The following is a 12282-nucleotide window of genomic DNA, read 5'->3' as shown; positions in this document are numbered from 1 at the left end:
TAGCCTCCACACTTCCCTGGGTCTGAAACTTAGTATCCAGAAGGCTCGTAGAACCCACAGGTGACCAACATTTTGACTCCATCTGGTCACCTTGGGGCAAGTGTCTAGCTCCACCTGTGGTCCTGTTGGCATTCAGCCAAGACTCTTCATATTGACTCTTCATAGTCAATACCAGGAACCACCAGTTCCTAGAGCTGAACTTCATGCAGACATTCCTCTAGGAAGAGTCACAGAAAACAATGTCCTAGTGAGCTCAGAAAAAGAGGAAGTCAAGACAACCACACCCCAACAGAAAAACTCAACACAAAAGACACAACACAAACCATCACCAATGGCCTGGTACCAACCAAACCACTCCCTATAAGGGAGTTGGGACTTACAGCTTGGTTCTTGACTAAGGGTCTTATCCTCAGAGTGTCTGTCAGAAGCTCTTTCATTGGACACAACTTTGAATCCAATAGTTTTGATGTGTTCCTTGTATCTGGCTGTGTCTATCTGGAACTGCATGTGCCTCCTTTGAGTTGGCCTGATTCCATTTGCATTCTAACCTGCTTTCTTCCTCTGTTTCAGTGTAAATTCATCATTTGAATTTGCTTCTAACTGGACAACCTGATGTGGTCTTATTTTTATGTTGTTTCATCTGGTGGTGGTGTTATTGTTATGCTCATATATTTATTCTGAGGAATATTTTTAAATTGCTTTTTTTAAATCTCAAGTTTTAAGTTACATGTATTTATTTACTTGGGGTTATGCATAACTAATTACGTCTGCAATGACTACTTCCAAATAGACTCACATTCTGAAATATTTGGAATTAGGAATTCAGCTTATAAGCTGGGGTAGGGAGTACAATTTAGGCGACAAGTGTTCTAAAGTTACATCTTTGGGATACTGACCTGTGACAGCATGTATCAACTAGGAATTTGGGCTTGCAACTGTACATGTGTGTTGAAATGGGATGGCCTAGAACAGTGGTTTGACGTTCTATCTAGATCTTAGCTTGAGCAGTGTGCTCAGATCTCATACCTGGGTGTACTGCTTGGTAGATACCTCTAGTTGTGGATGTGCACCTCAGATGTGGACCTCAGGCCTTAGAGCTGAATGTCACTGCAGAGCCTCTACTCCGTGTGTTCAATACTAGCCAGTCCTCTCCCTTGGACACAGCCCTGTGCTGAGGAACATACAGAAACCCACTTATCTTTACCTTCTGAGTGCTGGCATTAAAGGCATGTGCCACCACATCCCAGAATCTTTATCCTCTAACTCAGGCATAAGCAAAAGCTTCCTGAACTGTAATATGGGCCAGCCCTCTGGGCACCTGAAACAAGTTGTGTTGAGCAGCTCAGGATGACCAACCATAATCAATTCACCTGATGAATATAGCTGTGCAAATGACCCTGGCTGAAAGTAACAGAAGCAGTCAGCTGACAGATAACCAGGGATGTTCTTCGGCATTTTAGACCGATGACGTTTGCTGTAATGTTGCAAAGAATTAACTGTCGTGTTGATATAGTGGAGGTATAACTGCCATTAGTACCTCTATGGAAATCAGAAATCCTGTCTTATTACCCAGCCTCATTAAAACACACCTTCACTGGGCAGAGGCACAGAGGCTCCTTGGAGCAAAGAGGTGCTTCTGCCTAGGACACAGCCCTGTGCTGAGGTCCACAGCATGGTTTGAGTCCACACTGAACTTTCCTAGGACACAGCCCTGTGCTGAGGTCCACAGCATGATTTAAGTCCACACTGAACTTGGTGAGTGATTGTGTTTATGTGCTACATAACCAACTCACTGAGAGAGTCTTACAGGAGTCTCTCTTGAGCACAGATCAGAAACCTGGCTTCAGGGTAGATGCAAGGACTCCCATGAAGAACAGAGAGAAAGCCTGTACAAAAATACTGCCAGCCTAGAGCATTCGGTAGCAAAGAGTTTACTAAGGAAGCCAGGTCAGATGCTGGTTACACAGGCACTGCATTTTCCTGACTAGTCAACAGGCTGCTCTTTCTGGAGGAAGGAGGACAGTCCTTTGTAAAAAGAGAAGTCACCATCCTTCCTGAACACCCATGAATACTCCACAGAAGAGGTAGATAGAGGTGGACTGCAGCAGCTGAGCTGTGGGTGGCTAGACCTTCCAGCAGGAGGTGAGGTCCAACAGGGACAGTGCCTTCAGCCCACCTTCTCAGGGACTGATAGGACTTTACTAGGCTGGTTTGGGCCCTCCTGTTACAGCTGCACAGTGGATGCCTTCCTCTGGACTGTAGTGCACAGGACCACAGCGTAGCTGGGGTTTTTCCTCCTCATACCAGCGCTGTTCACTGAAGTCAGGGAAGAAGGCTGCAATCTCTCTGCTGGCGGAAACCACAGAGTCTATGAGAAGAGGAGAGGCAGAGAAGAACTACTTAGGAGGTTGAGGCAGGAGGACTGCAAGATTGGGAAAACGGCTCAGAGCATAAAATAAATAAGAGAATGGGCCATCACAGGGAATCTAGGGTAAAGATAAGCAAGACTCAGTCACAGTCAGGCTCAGAAATATGAACCACTCAGTCCCGGGATATATAAAGAAAGCTCACAGGCCACATGGCTGACACAGCTACAAAGGGCCAGAAATATGAGACACAGCTCACTGGAGAGAGCACGGACTGTCAGTCTCCCACGTGGCTTCCTCACCTGTGGCTGTGGATGAGAGGTTTAGACTCACCTGAGCCATGGGTGGTATTTCGGGTGTCAGTGAGGCCCAAACTCCCACCAATTGAATCTGGGGCTATATGGCGTGCTCGAAATACTCTGGTGGGTCCCATCAGTGTCCTCCAAAGTTGGATGGCATCTTTGTGGGCAAGGATGTAGGCTCGGATTGGCCCACTGGGAATAAAAAAAGGGATATGATCACTTAGTCTAGAAACTGTTTGTGAGCAGGGCAAGAATAAAAGTGAACAGTACATTCTGAGGGTTCCTTTCCCTTCTAGTGAGTACTGATGCTGGTGTAAGAAAGTGACGGGCAGAGGTGACTACTGATGTGCAAGAAGTGATCAACAGGACTGCTAGGCAGCAACAACAGTGCTCCACCCCAGTGCTCCACCCCGGCCACTGGTCCAGCAACTACAGAACAGGTGCCCACCGGGTTGGTGTAGCACAGCCATGTTTTTTTAGGCTTGACAGTGGTAAGTGAAATCGACAGTTCTATTCACAGGGAAGAGGAGGTATCTCACAGCACGTAAAGATAGCAGGACCAAAATTAGAAGTACCTTGTCATGAATTCCACCAACCGCTGATAGAAAAAACGCCCTGCTAAGAGAGAGTACCTTCAATGGAGACCATGGTGCTCAAGAGAAGGTTCTCACTTCTCACTCCCTATAATGTCACACCGATTAGTTTATAGAGAAATAACAAGAAGCTTGGAGTCTGACATTTCTGAGTGTGGAAGCAGACTGCCACTCACAATCTGTATGGTTTTGATCAATTCGTTACCTTCTGTAACTTGTCTTCCCACTTCTGTGCCCTGAGGATATAACATCAACTCCCTATGATTTGGGAAAATTTTTTACTTTTCTTTGTGTGTGTTTGTGATACAGAGAGAGAAACAGAGAAAGAGAGAGTCAGAGGGAGAGTCTCTCTACATAATCCTAGCTGGCATGAAACTCAATATGTACCAAGTTGGCCTTCAACTCACAGAGATCCACCTGCCTCTGCCCCTTGAGTGCTGTATATTTTTTTCTGAAAAAAACAAAAACAAAACAAAAACAAAACAAAAACAAAAACAAAAAAACCCCAAAAACCCAAAAACAAAAAAACACCTCCCCCCTCCAAAAAAAAAAAAAACAAAGCAAAACTCTTTTCCTGTGTTGTACGTACCTTTAAACTTTAACTTTGTCATTTAAGAGGCAGAGCTTCTGTGAGTTTAAAGGTAGCCTGTAGCCTGGTCTACAGAGTGAGTTCCAAGGCTACACAGTGAGATACTGCCTCAAAAAAAAAAAAAAAAAAATGTTGGGCAATGATGGCACATGCCTTTAATCCCAACACTTGGCAGGCAGAGGCAGGCGGATTTCTGAGTTCGAGGCCAGCCTGGTCTACAGAGTGAGTTCCAGGACGGCCAGGGCTACACAGAGAAACCCTGTCTCGAAAAACCAAAAAAAAAAACAAAAAAAAAAACAAAAAAAAAAACTGATGAAGCATAAGGTTTACTGAATACACCGCCTGCAAGGAGCAGGGGGCAGTACCTAGAACACCACCTGCCTTTTCTAAGTCTGAGAAGATTAAGTGAAATGCTAAGCATAAGGGAAACACTTGACACAATAAATGTTCACTCAGTGTTAGATTACTGATATTTCCAAGACATAATATTACGTTTCTGATTGGAACTCTACAGGAAATCTCTTCTAGGAATAGAAAATCCCGATTATAATGAGAAGTTTGTGCGAAACAAACAAGAAGAGTCAGGGAGATGGCTCAGCCAGGAAAAGGCCTGCATTACAGGAATAAGGACCAGAGCTGGAGTCCCAGAACACATACACATGCCAGACATGGGGCACACATTGGCAAACCAGAGTTTGAGGCAGGTAGATGCTTGGGGCTCAGGGACAAGCCAGCCTTATCTACATGTCAAGTCCTAGGCCAGAGATGGGACCCTGGTTGAGGGAAAAAAGTGGATGATGCCTGTGTCTGACATCTACAGCTGTCCTCTTGCCTGTACATGTGTACATGTGCACTTCATACACATATATGCACACGTGCACACACACACCACGAACATGCACATACATGTGCACACACACACCACAAACATACACACACATGTGCATACACACCACGAACATGAACACATACGAGCATACACACCACGAACATGCACACACACATATGCACACACCACGAACATGCACACACACATGTGCACACACACACATGCACACACGTGCACACACACGTGCGCACACACTCCACGAACATGCACACACACATATGCACACACCACGAACATGCACACACACATGTGCACACAAACACATACACACACGTGCACACACACACACACATCTACACCATAATATCGACTACTGGCCTTACCTTCATGCTCTCAGTAAAACTTCCTGCAGTCCTCAGGCTTCCACTGCAGTTCTCTCATTCGTACAATGAGGAACTTGTTGCTCAGAATCTGCTGATGAACAGCCTAGAGAACCAATCATCCCAGAGAGAAAATCAGTCAGGACTCAAGCTGTCCAGAAGGATTAATTAAGTGTCTATTCCACTGAAGAGTTATGTTGAGTACCCTGCCACCCACACTCATGTATTAAGGTCAGCTGGTGGCACTTTTGCAAGGCCCTGTTAAATCTGAGAAGGTGGCCTTCCTGAAGGTGACATCATCAGGAGAGTGCTCTTGAAGGGGACCCTGGGACCTGAGTCTGTACACACTTCATACCCCAGCCAATGCTGCGAGCACTTCTCAACAGTGTTTATCCTCAACACAGGCTCAGAGACACAGGGCCAAGCAGCTCTGGACTAAAACCCAGGAACCTTTAGGTAATGAATCTTCCCTTCGTTTATGTGTGGCCCAGTGGTAGAAAGCTGATTAACAAATAGAGTGGGTCAGAAGAAGAGGGGCAAAGGTCAAGGTCTGAGTTATATTGCTAGAGCATGAACGTAGGGTACTTGGAGACAGGAAGTAATGTCCCTAGGCCCCACCACCCAGAACAGCTTGCTATTCTTTTGAATGGCCCTTCCCCGTTTTCCTCATTCTTTCTACACCATCACATTTGATTAAAACCTCTGCAGCTTAGTCACATGCTCTGATCAGAAAGTTCTGGGTGGTTTCTACTATGGAACAAAGTATGTGTACCTCAGCCTAGCACTTACCTCTTCTCTCTGGTTCTGCCACCCTGGCCAGCCAGCCCTGCATCAATGTCTCCCTTCTTCTCTCCTGGCATTATCAGTTTGTTCATCCTTTGAGGCCTGAGTCCTACCATTCTGGAGTGATGTATACTGTATTTCCTGCTGTTTCCACACTACAGGGAGCCTGCTGAGATCTTAACCTAAGGATAACTAACCGTCTAGTTCTCGGGAGAAACATTTCCTAATACTAGAATTCACTCATCTCTTGTCACTCTATCTCACGTTGCCTGGACTCTTTTTCTTGTCAATTCCATTCACTCTACCATTTCAGATGGTTGTAGTGCTTTCCATGTACTGACCATCAGCTCAGGTACTTCCACCCTTGTCCTCAGGTCTGAGAGTGTGACAATGTTTGTTATGTAAGGGGATTTTGAAGATATCGATTCAGGTTACTAATAAGTCGATTCTGCTTTAGCTAAATCACCTGCTTGGATTAAATAGTCACATAAGGGCCAGCAAGATGGCTCAGTGGCTAAAGGTGCTTGCTGTCAACCCTGATAACCCAAGTTCAGTTCTCAAAATCCACATTGTGGAAGCCAAGAAACAATTTTCCTTAAGCTGTCCTCTGACCTGCACACATACATCATGACACACACACATGGCTGTCATTCTTTCTCTCATACACACATAAAACAAACAGATAAATAAATGTAATAAAAAAAATCACACAGCCCTTTGAAAGCAGTTTTCTCTGGCCAGGGTTGAAAGTTAGAGAGGTCTAAAGAATGTGAAGGACTAGCTGCACCACTGCTGTGTCTGACATGTGTGAAGAATGTGGTTATCTCTGGAAGAGCTGGCCCTGCCTGACGGCTGGCAAGTGCAGAGCTTGTGTGAACCACACTCTGTCAGCAGCCCAGCAATCCTGGAGTTGGAAAACCCCTAGACATTTTTTTAATCTTTATATTTTCTGAGACATGGTTTCTCTGTGTAGCCCTGGCTGGCCTGGAACTCATTCTGTAGACCAGGCTGGCCTGGAACTCAGAGATCTGCCTGTTTCTGCCTCCCGAGTGCTGGGACTAAGGAGTTCACCACCATCACCTAGGTAATCCCTATCTTGTCTTTGGGCTCAGGAGACCCTAAGCAGGAGATATCCCAGGAAAACCCACTGGACCTCTAAACTATGAAATTGTGAGATAATAAACATGTATGATTTTTAAAAATTATTTTTATTATCTTATGAAGTGTTTTGCCCTTAAGTAGTTCTGTGTAGCATGTATGTGCCTAGTGTCTGAGGAAGCCAGAGGAGGGCATTGGATTCCCTGGAATTGGAGGTACAGATAGTTCTGAGCTAACATATAGGTTCGGGGAATTAAACCCAGGTCCTCTGGAAGAATAGCCAGTGTTCTTAAGTGCTGAACTATCTCTCTAGCCTGAAAGGAGTGTTGTTTTAAGCTGTCAAATCTGGAATATAGCAACTTGTAACTGATATGTATGTATAAACATATATACATATGTATTATATAAAACTAATTACTTTAATACATTAGGTAAATAGTTAACTAATTAGTAATACATTAGTTAAACTAATACATGTGTTAAACTAATATTAACACACACATATACAAAGAGAGAGACTGAGACTAGATTTTTTTTCTTTTAAATTGGGGCTGGGCATGATGAGAATTCATCTTTAATCCTGGTACTCATGAGTTCTAGGCCAAAATTGGTCTACACAGCAAGTTCCAGGCTGGCTGTAGCTACACAATAGCCTTGTTCCAAAACAAAGAAAAGAGAAAAATTGAGCCAAGAAGATGGTTCAGTGGATGAAGGCATTTGCTGTGCAGGCATGAGGACTTAGTGCTCATATAAAATAAATAAAAATAATGCAAAACCTTCTATTTCTTGTCTTTTAGATATGCTGTAACTCTCTAAAAGTACAGTCTTCTTAGAGTCAGACTCCACGGGCCTTGGCTTTTTTTCTTTTCTTATCTTTTTCTGAGATGGGGTTTCTTTGTATAGCTCTGGATATCCTAGAACTTGCTCTGTGGACCAGGTCTGCCTCTGCCTCTTGGGTGCTGGGAAGACTAAAGGCATGCACCATTGCACTCAGTTTGCTTTTCTTCTTAACTGTTCTTGTGGTTGCTGCATCTGTGTGTGTGTGTGTGTGTGTGTGTGTGTGCGCGCGCGTGCACGCGCGCACACACACACACACACACACACACACACACACAGGCACAGGCAGGTCAGATGACAACTTACAAGAGTTGGTCTTCCCATTTCACTATCTGGGATCCAGGGTCAGACTCGGCCTTTATATGCTGGGCAGACAAGCTGATCCCTCTAGGTTTTCAACCTCAGCATCTAACACATGACTCAAGTGTTTGTTGCCACAGGTGGTCCTGTGTCACCTGAAACAGTGCAATGGAGGCTTCAGGTCCATTCTTACCTCCAGGATCAGTGGGTGGGCAACTGCATCAGGCTTGATCACGGCTAGTGTGAGTTGGAGAGCCTGAGGACTTCGCAAGATGGCGCTCATCTCAGCCCTGGCATCGGAGAGCTGGATTAAGGACCACACAGCATTGAGCTCTCAGTACCTTCTACCCTGGAACCATGTAGCCTTGCAAGCTCAGCAGGGCTTCCACCCGACACTCACAGAGCTACACTCTGTGTCATATTTTGGGGCTGTAGGACACTCATTCACTTGGCTATTTGTACTCATGAGATGGTAGAGGGGACACTCAGGTTACCCTGGGAGATATACATTCGGTTCACACAAGTATAAGGGCACCAGGGAGCTCTCCGTTGAAGAGAAATTAAGTTGAGACACTGCCACCTGACTTTGTCAATACTTTTCTATCTTCTACACTTTTTTTTGTGTTTTAAATAAGGTTTATGATGTCTACTCTTCAATAGCCTAGCCATAAGACTACAATGACTGTCTCCTGTTTTTTTTGAGACAAGGTTTTTCCCCTATATAACCCTAGATGTCCTGGAACTCACTCTGTAGACCAGGCTGGCCTCGAACTCAGAAATCCGCCTGCCTCTGCCTCCCCTGAGCACTAGGATTAAAGGCGCCTGCCATCGCTGCTGAGCTTGACTGCCTCTGCTTGTAAGGCCCTACTCTCTAGCTGCCTGCTATCCACTGTAGAATTGGAAGGATAATAAAAATGCCTCATGGCCACACAGCATCTCTTATCTAACACTTTATGTCATTTGTATGTATTTATCATTTGTATTTGTTATGTATTTGTCTATGTATTTGTTAACAAATAGAGAGAAGGTGTACAGGGCCACACACTGGGCACAATAGTCTCATTATTTTTAGCCTGAATACAGCTTAGGAGTCATGGCAGTAGTACCAGGGTAAGACCAAACAAAGAAACTATGCTAAAGTTTCTTCTGCTCACATACCCCACTTGACCTAATAATATTCTACATGATCACATGGCACTGTGGCCAACTGCCCCAGGAAATGTCCTTGAGACCTCCAGTTCCTCAGCTCCACACTATTACCAAGTTCTAAGACTCTCACCCATGCAAATTTGTAAGGACAAAAAGTCCACACAAGTCTTCTCCTTATAACTACCATTACTCTTGCGGACTTTTTGGCACCCTCCTCATTGGTTCCTAGGCTTTTACTCTTGTCCCTCTAACTCTGTTCTCAAGTACATTACAACTACTGGAATAAAAGCTAAGCATATATTCCCCTCCTTAACCTTCTATAGGAGTCTCTGATTTTTGAGCTCATTTGGGTACTTCTGTCCCTGGGAACTTCTCTGGGGGGGTCATGTGGAGCACCTTCTCTCTTTTGCTTGTAGGCTTTTTCAGTTCTAGGCCTTTCTTGGCTGACGATCTGTGTGTAAGTAGGTGTTCGTAACCTTGTATGTTCCACTCCCTGCTTATTCCTTACTTGCGGATTTGAGCTCAGCTCACTTCTGCAGTCAGGCTTTCTCCTTCTCCTTCTACTACTCCTTCTACTTCTCCTTCTCCTTCTCCTTCTCCTTCTCCTTCTCCTTCTCCTTCTCCCCTTCTCCTTCTCCCCTTCTCCTTCTCCTTCTCCTTCTCCTTCTCCTTCTCCCCTTCTCCTTCTCCCCTTCTCCTTCTCCCCTTCTCCTTCTCCCCTTCTCCTTCTCCCCTTCTCCTTCTCCCCTTCTCCTTCTCCCCTTCTCCTTCTCCCCTTCTCCTTCTCCCCTTCTCCTTCTCCCCTTCCCCTCCTCCTTCTCCTCCTCCTCCTCCTCCTCCTCCTCCTCCTCCTTCTTCTTTTTTTTTGGTTTCTGAGACAGGGTTTCACTGTGTAGCCCTGGCTGTCCTGGAACTCACTCTGTAGACCAGGCTGGCCTCTAACTCAGAAATCCGCCTGCCTCTGCCTCCCAAATGCTGGGATTAAAGGCGTGCGCCACCACTGTCCAGCACAGTCAGGCTTTCTTAGTGATTCCTTTGATTCCATATTCCTCATTAAAGGAAAGCTTCATGAAAGCTCATGTCCGTTTAGCTCCCCATCTTCACCTTAGTCCCTACGCAGGGTGCCTAGTATGTACCTGGCTTTCCACAGTATTTATCTGGGTGAATCAGTGCAGGAACCTGATCCAGCCATTCCAAGGCCAGGGTGCTAAGGGGTCTCCTGGGAGGACAGGCGACCTGTAGAGAGGGTGTGGTTCCAGTTAGATTAGGGCTGTTTTAGTTATTGGTTTACAAGAAAATGCTGTCAAGTAAAGAAACTGGCTTGACTTAAAGGTCACCCTATCAGACATTTACACATTTTACAAGCTGCCTGGCCAACTGAGGAAGCCACATTTTTAGTGCCCATGATGGTCACGTGGTTGCTGGCTCCTCAACTCCACCTCTGCCTCACTTCTGCAGCAATGCCTCCTACTCCCCCCGCCCCCAGTTTTGGCGCCCAACCCTCCTATTGCCCCCACATTCTAGGACACAACAGTATACAACCTGGGTTTCTCTACTACAGGCCAAAGTCCACCCCAGACTCAGCTACTCCGGCTCCAATGGGGGCCCTGGTTCTGGGTTCACGTGGTACTCCCACCAATCTTCCTGTCCACCAGGCACTGAGTTAGATAGTCCGTGGGCCCTTTGGGGTCCTTCAGGCACACATCCGGGCAGCTGTCCGGGTGCCACAGTCTAGTTCCACACTCTTGTTGTGATAGAGGGCTCAGTTGCAGCGCCTAGAGCTTGTTTACACAAGGTATCTTCCTCAGGAAAGTCTATTTCTTTATTTTTCTTTAAAGACTTAAGGTTTTTTAAAAAAATGTTACGTGTAAGCGTATTCTGCTTGCACGTATGTGTCTCACGTGCAATCCTTGTGCCTATGGAGCCAGGAGCAGGTTCTGGATCCTCTGGAACTAAAGATGGCTGTGAGCCTAGACCTGGGTGTTGGGAATATAACCCAGGTTCTCAGGAGGAGCAGTCAGTGCCGTGCCCTTAACCACTGAGCCATCTCTTTAGTGTGAAAATCTATCTATTTATGATGTTTTGCCTGTTTGTGTATGTCTGTGTGCACCATGTGTGTGCCTGGTGCCAGTAGAGGCCAGAAGGGGCTGTCAGCTGGAACTGAAGTTGCAGATTGATTTTTAAGCCACCATGTGGGTTCTGGTATTGAACCCAACTCCTCTGCAAGATCAGTGAGTGCTCTTAAACACCAAACTATCTCTCCAATCTGAAAGTTCATTATTTTTTTTTTTTTGTCTGTCTGTCTGTCTTGTTGGTAAAAGCACGAGTCCATTTCTGCTTTCACCGGATGAGAATAGCTTCTAGTCAGGCACCTTGTTTTAATCTTACTTCCCAGGCAGGCCAAGCCCAATTTTACTTTATATCATACCTCTGGAGTATAAGAGACCTCCCATGAGCTTAGTCTTTCTTCTGCCTTCGTGGTATCTGCACGCACATACAATACACACAGTGGAAGACTAGTTGCATAATTTACATTTGTTTCAACCATTCTCAACAATAAGCCAGCATAATCAAAGGACAGATTAGGTAAGGAGGATGCAGGGCTTTATTTGGAACTGGTGTTAAGAACCGGGCAGTAGTGTCACACACTGTTAATCCCAGCACTCTAGAGAGAGAGGCAGGTGGTGGATCTCTGAGTTTGAGGCCAGCTTGGTCTACAGTGAATTCCAGGACAGCCAGAGTTGCACATTGAGACCCTATCTAAACAACCCCCCCCCCCATTGCAAAAAAAACCAAACAAACTAACAAAAAAAAAAAAAAAAAAAAAAAAAAAACGACAAAAAGGAGTGGCTGGTAGGTAGAGGTCAAATAGGTCTATCGATAATCTAAGGAGCTACTGCAAACAGTAGCTTAATGTGGCAACCAAATATGCCTGCCTTCTAATTCTGTTACTTCAACACTATATTAGGGTTCTCTAGAGTCACAGAACTTATGGATAGTCTCTGTATATAGTAAGGGAATTTGTTATGATGACTTACAATCCATAGTCCGACTCC

The 12282-nt window shown here is 45.3% G+C and overlaps 1 pseudogene across 1 annotated transcript; it reads right to left on the bottom strand.

The window, feature by feature from the left end:
* Nucleotides 1-1915: 1915 nt before the first annotated feature.
* LOC117725055 (nucleoside diphosphate kinase 6-like) lies at nt 1916-10873 on the bottom strand (annotated as a pseudogene). Its single transcript, XR_013105537.1, has 7 exons — nt 10769-10873; nt 10363-10462; nt 8271-8367; nt 5063-5165; nt 3244-3283; nt 2700-2860; nt 1916-2368 (listed from the first exon to the last, which is right to left on the bottom strand). The product of XR_013105537.1 is annotated as a nucleoside diphosphate kinase 6-like (transcript).
* Between the last annotated feature and the right edge of the window lie 1409 nt (nt 10874-12282).

This window comes from Arvicanthis niloticus, chromosome 21 (genome assembly GCF_011762505.2).
Source record: "Arvicanthis niloticus isolate mArvNil1 chromosome 21, mArvNil1.pat.X, whole genome shotgun sequence".
NCBI lineage: Eukaryota > Metazoa > Chordata > Mammalia > Rodentia > Muridae > Arvicanthis > Arvicanthis niloticus.
Note: the sequence above shows the minus strand (reverse complement) of the source record. Positions and strands in the feature narration are given on the sequence as shown.